The sequence below is a fragment of the Pyrus communis genome, chromosome 14, assembly GCF_963583255.1.
Source record: "Pyrus communis chromosome 14, drPyrComm1.1, whole genome shotgun sequence".
Taxonomy (NCBI): domain Eukaryota; kingdom Viridiplantae; phylum Streptophyta; class Magnoliopsida; order Rosales; family Rosaceae; genus Pyrus; species Pyrus communis.
This window is the reverse complement of record NC_084816.1, coordinates 699,045-713,851: the sequence shown is the minus strand read 5'-3', so window position 1 is coordinate 713,851 and position 14,807 is coordinate 699,045. Positions and strand designations below refer to the sequence as shown.

General features: G+C 39.6%; 1 pseudogene; it reads left to right on the top strand.

Moving 5' to 3' along the window:
• The first annotated feature begins 5,453 nt into the window (after positions 1-5,453).
• On the top strand, positions 5,454-7,671 carry LOC137716395 (putative disease resistance protein At3g14460; annotated as a pseudogene).
• Positions 7,672-14,807: the final 7,136 nt, after the last annotated feature.

The following is a 14,807-nucleotide window of genomic DNA, read 5'->3' as shown; positions in this document are numbered from 1 at the left end:
ATCGGGTCTTATCGGGTAACCCGATAAGCACCTGTTAAGATAACGGGTTGGGTCGGGTATACACGTGGGTAAACACGATACACGATAAGCAGAATATTATTTTTATAATTTTATAACCCTAAAAAAATACTGTAATAATTATATACATTAATTTTACAATTTTATACCCCTAAAAATTATAATAAATATATATATATATATATTAAATTAACTATAAAATTTATAATAATTATAATAATTATATATACTATAATAATTATATATATATATATATATATATTAAGTCTATCTATACTAATTATATATATATATATATATATATTAAATTTTATAAAAACTACAATGCATATTAATTAATAATTTAATATGCATGATCATGCATTTGCCAACTTGCCGTCCTTTTTGAAAAAAAAAATGGAGAGAAAATGAAAATGTTAAGAAAAGTTGAAAATAAAACAAAAAAGTGAGGGAATTAGGGAAAGATGTTGAAGGGAAAAGTGAAAATGATAAGAAAAAGTTGAAAAGGAAACAAAAAAGAGAGGGAAAAATGAAAATTAATAGAAGTGGTGAGAAATTTTTTTATTTTTTTTTAAGTTATTAACTTTTTATCACACACATGACTGTCATGACATATCTCACTATTTTTATAATGAAAGGATATAAGCCACCTTCACAGGGGCCCTGGAAAAGCACCATCCCAGTGCTTAGATCTTTGATATAAAATCCAAATGGATCGAAGGTTAGAGAACACTAGTTATCATTCACAAATTTGTAGACTAACAAGAAGTTATGAGATCCTTGAGGAACTAGCAAAACATCATTGAGTTTAAAGATATCATTGGTTGTACTAAGTAAAGTAGAGCTGGTGTGGGAGATGCACAAACCTTTACCATCTCCAACAAAAAGTTGATCACTGCCAGTGTAGGGAATAACAGAGTTAAGAGAGGATGGATTGGGAGTGACATGATGAGACACACCACTGTCAGCAAGCCAATAACTTGGAGAAGGAGAAATGGTAGTAATGCCCATATGAGGTCCATGTTGAGATCACTGAGAGACAATTTGAGAAAGCCTATTACAAGTGAGAGCTTCATGACCAAATTGAAGGCATAATTGACATTGAAGATGTCGTCCAGATAGGAGAAAGGATTGACCAGAACTGTGACTAGTGTTATTGGCACCAGATGGTCCAAAACTATGAACATTATTAGTTGTACCAGGTACAGCTTCAAGAATACTCCCTGAGTTGTTGTGGTTACAATTCTTATGGGCACCAAAATTGCGGTTCTGATTGGCACCAGAATTGCAATTCTGAGGGAATCGATGTCGATTCTGAAATCTACCACGAGGATTACCTCTGTAGTAATTAGAACCTTGCTGAGCAGCAAAGGCATGAAAATGTGTAGTGGATGATGATGCTCGTGTCTTGCGTTTTTGAAAAGAAATTTCCTTACTGAGAAGCATTCCATGCAGTTCATCAGTATTCACAGATTCAGTCCTCGTTTTAATTTAATCGATGAAAGATTCATAATCATCAGAGAGACCAGAAAAAATATAGGCAACCAGATCGGACACGGAAATTGGTTCACCAGCAGCATCTAGCTTATCAGAAATTTATTTGAGAGAATTTAGATAATCAGACATAGAGGAGTTTCCTTTTTGAATAGTCTGAATCTTTGAATGCAAGCTATGAGTGTGAGAAGCACCAGCAAAACGTCGTTCAAGCGATTGCCAGAGAGATTGGGAATCATCCATACCAATCGTGAGAGGAATGAGATCTTCAGAAAGCATTGAGTTAATCCAATTCATCAAGATTTGATCTCTTTCACACCAAAGATCAAAAGCCAGATTAGGAACTCAAGAACCAGACGAATCGCATACAAGCCGAGGCAGACAGAGATCAGTGCCATTAACAAGCCGTAAAAGCTTGAATCGCTTCAAAATAGGGATGAACAAACTACGCCAAGTAATGTAATTTTGACGATTGAGCTTTGTTGGTACCATGCCTGTGATATTCTGAACTGTGATTGAAGTAATTAAAGCGATTGGCGAGTAAGAGACATTGCCAGGAGAATCGAAGGAAGCACCTGGAGAAGAATTTGTAGAATTTGTAGCAGTAGCCATAGATATCCAGGAGATTTGAACAAAAGGGGAGAAAATTTTAGGTCGGTGGAAGCGAAGGATCGAAGTCGGTGGACAAAGGTGAATATACCATGTAGAAACTCATGAATCTGAAAGAAAATGAAGAGAGAGAGAGAGAGAGAGAGAGAGAGTAATTAAAGTTGTATTTTTTCATATATTCAATGGATGGGTATGCACGTATAAATACATTGTAATAGTTGCTGAGTCACCATAACAACTAACTGACTATCTTAACAACTTTATCTTAATAGCTAAGCTATGATTTAACCTGGTGGACCTTCTTTATCCTTAACAAGAACGAGCAACATTTGCTTTTCAATATAGGTATTTTCTACATACCATGGCCGAGTTAACCTGTAGTATTAGATAATGTCTTAGCAAGTGTATCAATTTTATGCAAATTACATTATTGTCTTGCTTTCAGATTCGGCCGGTTTACTGTTTAGGAAATGGCTTGGATTTGACCCAAAAAAACATCATTGTTTTTGTCTGGTTAGACATTGATACTTCCTTAGTACCTTACATTCCAACAACAAAAAAACAAAAATATCGCATCCATTGGCACTTCCAAAGGGATCCTAGCGCGCGAGGAATATGTATATAACACAATGAAGTCTCTCGTGGAAATAACAAACCCAGCTTTCCCTTCCTCCTCCCCATCTTATGTGCAGGAAAATGTTCTATATTACTAGTGCATGTCAGTGCCTTAAGGCATTTTTGCAGCAACAACTCAACAAGATATTAATTATCCCGCCGTTGGACGATGATCTTAACCCCGAAGAAGTACCAATACCGGCTGAACCAGCAGCAGGCAGCTTGACCGGGAAGCACAACTTAGACTGGGCAAAGGTCATCGTGGCGTATAGCTTGTCCACAGGCATTGCAATGGCTCTCCTACCCATCCAACTTCACTCCAAGCAGCTCCCTCTAACCTTTTGCTTTCTTGGTCTCGCAATCACACTTTCCTTTTCTGGTATCATGTTTAGCAAATTCGTTCAGAACTCCAAATGTCCGCGAGTCATAGTTCATCTGTTCCATTATTTCGGTGTCTTCTTCGGAGTGACTGCCTTCTTCATTTCCATCACAATCCCTTTTCCGCTATGGTTCAAGTGTACTGCATCTGTCATCTATGTGGCCTCAGGCCTTGTAATACTATTTTGTCACCACAACTATAATTGATCGGATACATCCGGCAAAAATTAAAATAACACCAAAAAGAAAAAAGCGTTCTAGCTAGAGAGAAGACAATCAAATTGTGCTGTTTGAATATTACTCTTATATGTCTGTATTGTAGAATTGAGACGGTTTGTAAACTACTCGGACTAATCCCGATGAAATTGAAAGGACATGGATCAAATATAAAACCCAAAATATTTGACAAAAGATTTTTTGTTACATCTGCAAACGATTGATTACACGGTCTTAAAAGGCAACATGAATGGAAGAGAAACAATATTCCAAAAATACCGATTAGGCCATGAATGACTTGAGATTTACGGGATCACAATAAAAGAAATATATAAATCAATTCAAACCATCTAATGCTCGTATCATGGAAGAATTTTTATTTTTATTTTTTATTTTTTTGGGTCAATTTTCTGGCATCATGGAAGAATTTTTCTTATAATTAAAAAAAAAAAAAATCAAAGTACGTCTAATAAAATTATTGAAAATTTTGGCAATTTCAAATCAATTGACTTCGGACATCTAAGGCTAGAAACCAATCCAAACCAAATCGTCACCATCTTGACATTATCTACAATTGCATACGAAAAATAAAAATTGAATTGAACTCTGATCCAAAACAAAACAATGTAATTAAATATAGCAAGGGGTTACAACTCAAGTTGTTTAGAGCATCCACGAGCTCGTGCACCAAGGCTAAAAATTTATCTGCTAATAATTCCTCTATTATTGCTCATTTAAGAAAATGAAAATAAAAGATAAAAGAAAAAATAGAGTATTTTTTCTTACTACCATAAATTATATTGTATGCTAATTACTTTATTTATTATCATTAGATAAATTTAAATTTTGAAATTCGTATAGTAAACAAATACAAATCTTAAAATTAAACTTATTTAATAATAATAAATAAATAAAATAGGGAGTAAGAGTGCACTAAAAAAAAGTTAAAAGACAAAATCATTATGACCCCTCCCTACGACAATGAAGAGAGAGAAAACAAAGAGGACTTGTCTATTATCATAGCAAATTGAAGAGGTCTAAAGTCTCTGTCTTCTAGATTCTGTATTTGTTGATTTTCATAAGCGCTCAGATCGATGAAAACGAATCCCTTCTTCTTCATGATCATCTGAAAGCTTCAATTAGCTAAGTTCTTCTTGCAAATGTATGGGAAATCCATTATTTGTTGATTAATTATTTCATTTTCTTCATCTTAATTGGAGCTACACACACACACACACACACACACACATATTTCAGGTCAATTTGTGCACTTTTACGGTCGAGAGCTCAAGCTTCCAGGGAACAACTCCTTAATCTTAATTCCAAGTTTTCAACTTCAACTGAAACCTGATCCTTTGAAGCAAGTGTCCTCTTGATCTGAAGACTTCCATGTAAGTTCTTAATACATATCCGGTCCTATACTGATGTGAGTTTTGAGTTGTGTAACTTGTCGCTTTCTAAATTAATATTGTTATTTTTAAAAGTAAAACATATATGATTTTTACATACCCGATTGAGCCCATGTGCAGCCGAACAGCCAGTGAGGTTCGTTGCATTTGCAGCTGCTTTAACTTTTACGGGTATTTATGTCGGCATGCATTGTGTGTGCTTAATTATAACGGGGTAGAGGAGATCCCTACGAAGTACATTTTGCCACGATGGAAGAAGGATTACAAGCGTTTATATATTCCAGATCAAGGGTCCAGTAATGTTGACGCCACTGACCGCGTGCAATGGTTCGATCAGTTGTATAGAAGTGCCTTGCACATTGTAGAGGAAGGTGTGATTTCTCTTGACCATTACAAAGTAGCATTGCAAGCATTCGAAGAGTCGTTGGATCGGGTTCATGTCGTAGAAGACAAGCATGAATAAATTACCTGTAATGTTAAAGGTTCGAATTTTATGGAAGTAGAAGGGGTAAATGTAGGGTTATTTTCCTCTGCCACGCTCGTTCACAATTTGGAGCCTATGGAAAGTAGTGTTTGTTTGCAAGTATTTGAGCAGCATGCATTCTTAAATTCTAATGATGACAAACCACCAAATTACGAGTTACTTAAGGAAAAAATTGCTGCCAAGTGTAGGGGATTGCCTTTGTCCGCAAGGACCCTCGGTGGTGTTCTACTTCGTAAGGATACATACGAATGGGAAACATATTGAACAACAAACTGTGGAGTCCATCAACAAGCACTCTTTACAACTCGCAGACATTGATATTGGAAGGCAGTTCTAAATTGGAGGCATTGCCTGCAGACATGAGTAATCTAATTAATTTGCATCATCTCAACAATTCAAATGTCTCTTTGTTGGAAGGAATGCCTCCACAACTCGGTAGATTGGTGAATCTCCAGTCATTGACTAAGTTTGTGGTGAGTGGTGGTCGTGATCGATCAAGGATAAGAAAGCTAGAGTTCCTATTGCATCTCCGAGGGACATTGTGCATCTCAAGATTGAAGAATGTGACTGATGTCGAGGATACTCGGAGGGCCAACTTAAAATGCTTGGAGAGGCTTGATTCGTTGGTGCTAGAATGGTCTCATTCAAGTGACACAAGAGAAACGGAATCCACTGTGCTTGACATGTTACAGCCTCATACAAAGCTCAAGGAGCTCACCATCAAGAGTTATGCCGGAAAAGAAATTTCATCACGGGTTGGAGTTCCATTGTTCTCTAATATGGTGCTTGTGCGCTTAGAGGAATGTAACAATTGTCTATCTCTGCCACCTCTTGGAAAATTGCCTCATCTCAAAGAACTTTATATTAGAGGAATGAATGCAGTGGAAAGTGTTGGTGCTGAGTTTTATGGAGAGTGTTCCTTGTATTTTCCACTATTAGAGACTCTTGAGTTTGTGGATATGCAGCATTGGAAGGTATGGCTTCCATTTCAAACGGCTCACAGAGGTAGTGTTTTCCCTTGCCTGAAAACACTCTTAGTCAGAAAATGTTCTAAACTGGAGGGTAAGCTGCCAGAGAACCTTAATTCGCTGGCATCGCTTGAAATTGTTAAATGTGAAGAATTATTGGTTTCAATTGCCAATTACAAACAACTTTGTCAGTTAAACATTGACGGTTGTAAAGGCGTGGTGCATATAGCTGCTAAGGTTGAGTTTGAGTTATTAGAGTCCTTGTACCTTTCAAACATTTCGGAGCTGACGTCTCTGCAAAAAGGAGAATTGTGCATAAAGGGATTAACCAAGGTCAGAGATTTGAAGATTAATGGATGTAAGGAGCTGATGTCTTCATTGAAGAATGAGGCAATATTATTGCAGCAGTTGATTTCTCTTGGAGATTAAAGACAACTCTCTCCTAGTTGAAGAACTAGGAAAATGAGCAGATGAGTTGCTGCAATTGCAAATATTGGGGTGTAAGCTTGAATTTCTGAAGTTAAAGAAGTGCAAAAATCTTTTGAAGCTACCAAAATGGTTTAAACAGTTGTCGTCTCTTCAAGAGCTTTGCATACACGAATGTTCAAGTCTAGTTTCTTTTCCAGAAGTTGGTTTGCCACCTTCTCTCAAAGACATCGAGATTACAGAGAGCCATTCGTTGATATATTTTGCAAAATCCCAGATTCCCCAAAATCTCAGAAGAATACAGATAAGAGATTGCAGAAGTTTGAGATCACTAGTAGATAACGAGGCTGTTGGTTATTGGTCATCCTCTTCTCACAATTGTCTTGAGTACTTGAATATTGAAAGATGTCAATCTCTGACGTCGTTATCATTGAGTGACCAGCTTGTCAGGGCACTTAGAGAACTTGACATATATGATTGTGAACAACTGGAGTTAATCGCACCGGACGGGTTGTTTTACAACAACACTAACTACTGTCTCGAATATTTTAGGATACGGAGGTGCCAAAATCTAAAATCCTTACCGAGACTGAGTGGGGGGAGAAGGGGCTCCAACCTGAGAGAGATTCGGATCACCAATTGTGATAGATTAGAGGCCTTGCCTGAAGACATGCACAATTTCAACTCTCTTGAGAAATTGATTATCGACTATCGTGAAGGTTTGACTTGCTCCTTTCCCACCAACCTAACATCACTTATGATTTGGAAGGTCAAGAGCTGTGAGTAATTGTGGGAGTTGGAGTGGGGGTTACACAGACTCGCCTCTTTTAGATACTTGTGGATCGGTGGTGAAGATCCGAATATGGTATCATTTCCACCGGTCATGGTCCGGATGGAGACGTTGCTCCCCAAATCTCACTGAACTCTCAATTGGTGGCTTCCCGAATCTGAAGAAACTGAGCAGCAAGGGCTTTCAATTCCTAACCTCCCTTGAATCTCTGGAACTCTGGGATTGTCCAAAGCTAGCATCCATTCCAGCGGAGGGACTACCTCTTTCACTTACGGAACTTTGCATCTATAGGTGTACTGTGCTAAAAGAGAGATGTCAACCAGGAAAAGGACACCACTGGCACAAAATATGCCACATTCCTTACATAGATATGTTAGACCAAGTCCGAGTCTGGTGGTGGTTTCCTCAAATTCAGGAGGTTGTGATCAACCTAAACTCTTATCCAAGAAGAGTTAGATTAGTTCAAACTTCTTTTCGAATGTTAGTTGTTTTCCGTAATACGCTTTGTAGTTTCTGTTGTAATTTTGAATTTGAAATAGCCTTGTAAATAGGGATTTCAATCCCTGATGTAATCTGAACGTGAATATAAATACATGCAGCCTCTCTCTGAAAGGGCATGCAAATTGAAGTAAAACCTTGAGAGTTCTTAAGTTTTACATGGTATCAGAGCCCTAGCAGTCTAACGACTTAGATCCTGAATTTTTTTTTCCATGGCTGATACCACAAACAGCACTGCAACCTCCACCAACTCTCTTTCAAACCCTACCATGAATCCTTTCTCCTCCATGACTACGGTTGTCAACATCAAACTGGATCGAACCAACTATCCTCTGTGGTTGACTCAGATCCTTCCAATCCTCAAGAGTCGTAACCTGATGGGATATGTTGATGGGTCCATCATATGTCCACCTAAACATCTTCCTGGTGCTGCTGCTATCAACCCCGCCTACACAACCTGGGTACAGCATGATCAACTGATACTAAGCTGGATCAATGGCTCTCTCACGCCCTCTGTGTTGTCCGTCGTCACCAGCAAAAGGTCCTCTCATGACACCTGGGAGGCTCTCGAGCAACGGTATGCTTCTACATCCCAAAATCGTATTTTGTTTCTTCGCAATGAACTGATGCAAACTAAGAAAGGAAACATGTCTATTGCTGATTATCTTGATCGAATGAACTCGATTGCTAATAACCTTGCCCTAGCTGGCAACCCCGTGAATGATGATGAACTTGTCCAGATTATCTTGAACAATTTGGGCCTTGCCTATGAAATGACAGTGAGTGCTGCTCAAGCACGTGATACTCCAATCGCGTACCCTACACTTGAGGCCCTCCTACTGACTACCGAGAAACGCATGGCTGCACAGAATGCTCAGCCTGTGAAGGCTGCTCCAGTGAATGCTTTTGTCACTACCAGAGGTCGTGGTGGACGACTTCGTGGAAATGGACGTGGTGCTTTTCAGTCCGCACGTGGTGGTGGTGCGGTCAACCCGCGAGGGTTCTTTCCTCGCAACAATAATCAAAGGCCAAACTCGGCCTGCAATGGTGAGAAAATTACTAACACAGGAGAACGAATCACATGCCAGATATGTGGAAAACAAGGGCATCCTGCCCTAGATTGCTATCAAAGAATGAATGCAGCCTATGAAGGGAGAATTCCAGCAAAACAGCTTACTGCCATGGCAACATCTTCGGTTCCTCTCAATCGGCAGAATAATGGACAGTGACTTTTGGACACTGGTGCTAATGCTCATGTGACTCCAGACATCCAGAATCTGGTAAACCCACAAGAATATAATGGTAATCAGAATGTGGGTGGTGTAGGTAATGATACTAGCCTCTCTATCTCTCATATGGGTTCGAATCAACTACAAACACAATCTTGCTCATTTAAATTGCAAAATATTTTAAGATGCCCCACTGCCTCAACCAACATTATTTCTGCACACCGTTTTACCCTAGACAATAATTGTTATTTACTCATCTTTCCTCATTTTTTTCTTGTTAAGGACCTTAAGACCCGGAAGACGCTTTTCCGCGGGCGATGTGAGAATGGCTTATACCCATTTTTTGGTGGCGGTGGACAGTTCCATAACCTTATTTCAGTGTGACTAGGCATTCGAGTCTCGGCTCAAAATGGCATTCACGTCTTGGTCATCCTGCGTCGTCTATTATCAAGTTTTTACTTTCCAATAAACAAGTACCAATTCATGGTACTGCTGATGTAAAGTTTTGTCAGTCGTGTCTTTTAGGAAAAAGTACTAAGTTACCGTTTAGTACTTCAGAGTCTGTTTCCCAATTTCCCTTACAACTTTTACATTCCGATGTTTGGTGTCCTCCAGTTATTTCAATTGAAGGTTTTCGATATTATGTTTTGTTTGTGGATGATTATTCTAGGTACTCTTGGATTTTTCCCATGAAAAATAAGTCTGAAGTGTTTGAAATATTTGTTCAATTTAAAGCTAAGGTCGAAAATCTGTTTAATACTTCAATAAAAACCCTTCAATGTGATGAAGGAGGTGAGTACAAAAGTAGAGGTTTTCAACAATTTCTTGCAACAAATGGAATTTCTCAAAGGTTTTCGTGTTCAAAACACCCTGAGCAAAATGGCCTAGCAGAAAGAAAACATCGACATATTGTTGAAACGAGTATTGTCTTGCTTTCTCACGCTCACCTTCTAAACAAATATTGGTTTGATGCATGTTCAATAGCAACTTATTTAATTAATCGATTGCCAACTCAAGTTTTGTCCCATAACTTGCCCTATGAGACATTATTTGGAAAACCTCCAAACTATGAGATCTTAAAGGTGTTTGGTTGTAAGTGTTTTCCTTGGCTTGTTCCTTATGAACAAAATAAACTTCAATCCAAGTCAAAACCGTGTGTATTTTTAGGATACTCACTAAATCATCAAGGGTATAAATGTTTGGACCTGTCCACGAGACGAATTTATTTGTCTCGCCATGTTCTATTCGATGAGGACTCATTTCCATTTAAGGAACTCACATCCTTGCGGGAAAACGTTGATAACACAGGTAGTTTTGCTTCTCCTGATCTTTTGTTCACATTTCCTATACTTTTGTCAGATACTTCCACCACTTTGCTGAACCCTACCCATCCTTTAGAGTCCCAATCCCAGCCAAACATAACCACGACCAACCCGCAAAATCCTGAACACCATACCATTCTCCACAATCCTATGTTATCCGATCCTTCCAACCCGCAAACCACCTTATCTCTCCCTGACCCTAGTTCCACGAACCAAAATTTAAATGAGCAAGCCCCAGTTGTTGCGTCACTCACGCCTCAGACTCTGCCACCTTCAGACCACGATCTTGCTTCCATAAGGCTGCACATGACGACTCGATCACAGTCTGGAATACAAAAACCTAATCCTAAATATGCTATGCATGTCTCTACTGATCTTTCTTTGGTTGAACCAACCTGTTTTAGTCAGACCGTCAAGCACCACAAATGGAGGGAGGCCATGGTTCACGAATTTAATGCACTGCAGCGATGTGGCACGTGGGAGCTTGTTCCTTATCATTCACAAATAAATGTGCTGCCAAACAAATGGGTCTTTAAGATCAAACGACTGGCGGATGGCTCTGTAGAGAGGCACAAGGCGAGGTTAGTCGCCAATGGGTTTCATCAACAGCCTGGGCTTGATTACATCAAGACCTTTAGTCCTGTGGTCAAGCGCAGCACCATACGACTGGTTCTTAGTTTGGCAGTTTCAAAAAATTGGCATATCAGGCAATTGGATGTACAAAATGCTTTCTTGCATGGCTTTCTGAAGGAGGAAGTATATATGCAACAACCTGCAGGTTTCATTGATGAGCAGCATCCAACACATGTCTGCAAATTGCAAAGGAGTATATACGGATTGAAACAAGCTCCGAGAGCTTGTTTCAACGCTTTTCAGAGTTTTTGCTTCAATTAGGGTTTCAAGCATCCACGTGTGATTACAGTTTATTTGTTTTCAATCACTCTTGTGTCTACTTGATTTTATTGATCTATGTAGATAATATATTGTTGACAGGGAACAGTACTCGCCACATATCTAGCTTGATACGTAAACTGGGAACTTTGTTTTCAATGAAGGACTTGGGGCCTCTTCATTACTTTCTGGGTGTCGAAGTAACCTATTGTGGTGATCAAATGCATTTGAATCAGGCCAAGTATGTTGTGGACTTGCTTCAGCGTACAAAGTTTTTGGATGCTAAACCAATTTCCACTCCAGTTTCTTGCGGGCAGAAACTCAGTGCTTACAATGGTGAGCCACATGACAATTCCGAGATGTATCGAAGTGTTGTCGGAACACTTCAGTATTTAACTATCACAAGACCATACCTCTCTTATGCAGTAAACCAGGTATGTCAGTTCATGCATTCTCCAAAGAATACTTACTGGATGGCAGTTAAGCGGATCATTCGATATGTTAAAGCCACATACAATCATGGTCTTGTGTATAAACCTGGTACTGCACACCTTACAGCGTATTATGATGCTGATTACGCTGGGAATCCTGATACACGGTATTCCACAGATGACTTTTGCATTTACTTAGGGTCCAATCTCGTGTCTTGGAGTTCTAAAAAGCAGAAAACTGTCAGTAGGTCAAGTTCAGAAGCTGAATATAGGCAGCTTGCTTATACTGCTGCAGAAGTATCATGGTTCTGGTCTTTATTTCGTGACCTACACTTGCATCTTGATCGACCAACAATCTGGTGTGACAATGTTTCCTCCATTGCCCTTGCTTCAAATCCAGTTTTTCACTCCCGTACAAAGCATTTGGAGGTGGATTATCATTATGTTCGTGAGAAAGTGGTTCGTCAAGAATTATTTGTGAATTTCATATGTTCTCAAGACCAGATTGCTGATCTTTTTACAAAAGGATTGTCCTCTTCACGGTTCAAGCATCTAGTTTCCAAGCTTCCAGTTGTTTCTCCTCCTGTCAGCTTGCGGGGGGCTGTTAGACCAAGTCCGAGTCTGGTGGTGGTTTCCTCAAATTCAGGAGGTTGTGATCAACCTAAACTCTTATCCAAGAAGAGTTAGATTAGTTCAAACTTCTTTTCGAATGTTAGTTGTTTTCCGTAATACGCTTTGTAGTTTCTGTTGTAATTTTGAATTTGAAATAGCCTTGTAAATAGGGATTTCAATCCCTGATGTAATCTGAACGTGAATATAAATACATGCAGCCTCTCTCTGAAAGGGCATGCAAATTGAAGTAAAACCTTGAGAGTTCTTAAGTTTTACAAGATATAGATTGGTAGATGATTTGAAGCTCATGGTCGATTCGATCCAATTCTCCATGTCAAGGTATGATCATCTCAAGTAACGTTTTGAAGCTCATGGTGGATTGGAAGATTATTATTATTCTTATATTGTTAATCATCTTTATTCTTGCTGCATTGGGCAGGTTTTGGCGGGAGAATGATTGTGCTGAAATGACTGCTTGGCTGGGGAACTGTTTGGAAGGATGGATTCCGTGGTCGGTGAGGCTGCAAAGTGAAATCGCAATGGCTTGGAGCCATCATCATTGGCTGTTTTAAGGGAGCGAAATTTGGAACACTTCCAGAAATGTTGCTTGCAGAGATGATGATAGAGATGTTGAAGGAAGTCCCGCTTGAGGCCATGGAATAGAAGCAAAACTTGGTGGTGCAACAAGATGGTTTTACAGAAAATACCATATTCACTGTCGATATATTTGAAGGTGGTGGCAACTGGCATGGATGCAGCACTTGGTTGTGGAGCTGGTGGATCGCTTGACCATCTAGTAGAGCTCCCAGCAGGCAGTGATCCAGGAGAATTATTAGACATATGTTAAGGAAATGTAGGTGCAAACAGGCCAGTTGGTGGTGGTCGATTTCCCATGAATGTGAGTGGAGCTGAAACAATAGTTTGAACTGATGCAGGCTGGGAAGCCATACATGCATGCGGCAAAAATTGTGTTGTTGGTGGGTTTTGTCTTGGTAAATTCTCAAATTTGATTACGCGGTACTGCCTACTTATGTTTACAGAAAAATTATCTTCAATTTTCTTGAGAAAGCATAAGACCAACAATAGCACCATTTATCGGAAGTTGCTGAAGGCACAATATGCTCATTAAATTACAGTTAAGCTAACTCGCTCATTAGATTCTTTGCTTGATGATTACATTCACAACACACTACTCCAATTTAGAGCCTATATGCCACCTAATGTAACTTCATTTGTACTAGCTTTTAACAGTAATGTTGTTGCACTATGTCGATGTTTGTTCATGCTGTGCCTTTGCAGCTTGTACTACTGCATTTGCAACTACATTCTCTCTTTCTGGAACCAACACCATTTAGCTGCAGTCTTTCAACACAACAAATTTGTGACAACCCGTTCCAAATTTTACGTTTTTATTTTATTTTAAAAGCGTGAATTTACGAATTTGCCCTAGAGGCAAGGACTTTGACTTCCATTGACCATCGACTTGAGAGATGTGGGACTTATTCTTTTAGCATATCCTCGTAGTACTCATTGGTACGAACGTATAGGCGAAAGCCGTTTGCGAGTCCGGATTATAACGGTATAGTTACGGACGTTCGAAATTGGTTATTCAAGGTTTAGTGTTTATTTAAATTAAATCCCCACTTTGTGGGGTGAAGCCCAATCAGAAATGGAGGAAAGAAAGAAAAGGAAAAGGAAAAAAAAAGGGAAGTGGCTTCTCGTCCACCCGCACCCACCACGAGTCCATTTTTCAAGGCCGATTCCGGCCAACTCCGGTGGAGTTTTTCGATGCCACCACCACCATCTTGAAGCTCTCATTCCCCTCTACAAAACCCACCCAAGAACCACCTTGATTAACCATGGTATGTGGCAGTTTGAGGCCACGAAATTTGTCGAAAATCAATGGTGCTCCGGCCACCCTTTTCGATTTTTGGGCAAATCGGCAAAGCGATGGCCGATGCCACCACTTGGGCTTTGTAGCCCATCATCCCAGGAGCAAAACCCAACCAACCTTGACCCCGTTGGACCACCGTAGACGACGAATCGACATCGGGAAGTTTTAGGCACCCGTCGGCTTTGTGGGCAAAATTGACCATCTTCCGTCCACTTTTGGACTTCATGGCAGGTATGAAAGTTGCTCCACTCACTGAGATCTTCATTTTTGTGAAGTTTGAGAATTTTTGGAAATAGTTGGATTTTCCGGCGAGTCGGGGTGGCCGACCGCCACCCGCGGCGGCGCGTGGCCAGTGGGCCGCCAATGCTATTTTTAGGCTATGTCGAATGTCTTGAATTCAGTTTTGTTATTTGAATGACATAGGTTGATCGTTGGAACCTAAATTCGTTACAATACATTGCTTGATGAAAATGTGAATCGACGATCCGACCGTTGGATCGTCACCAAACTTGGGTACATTATA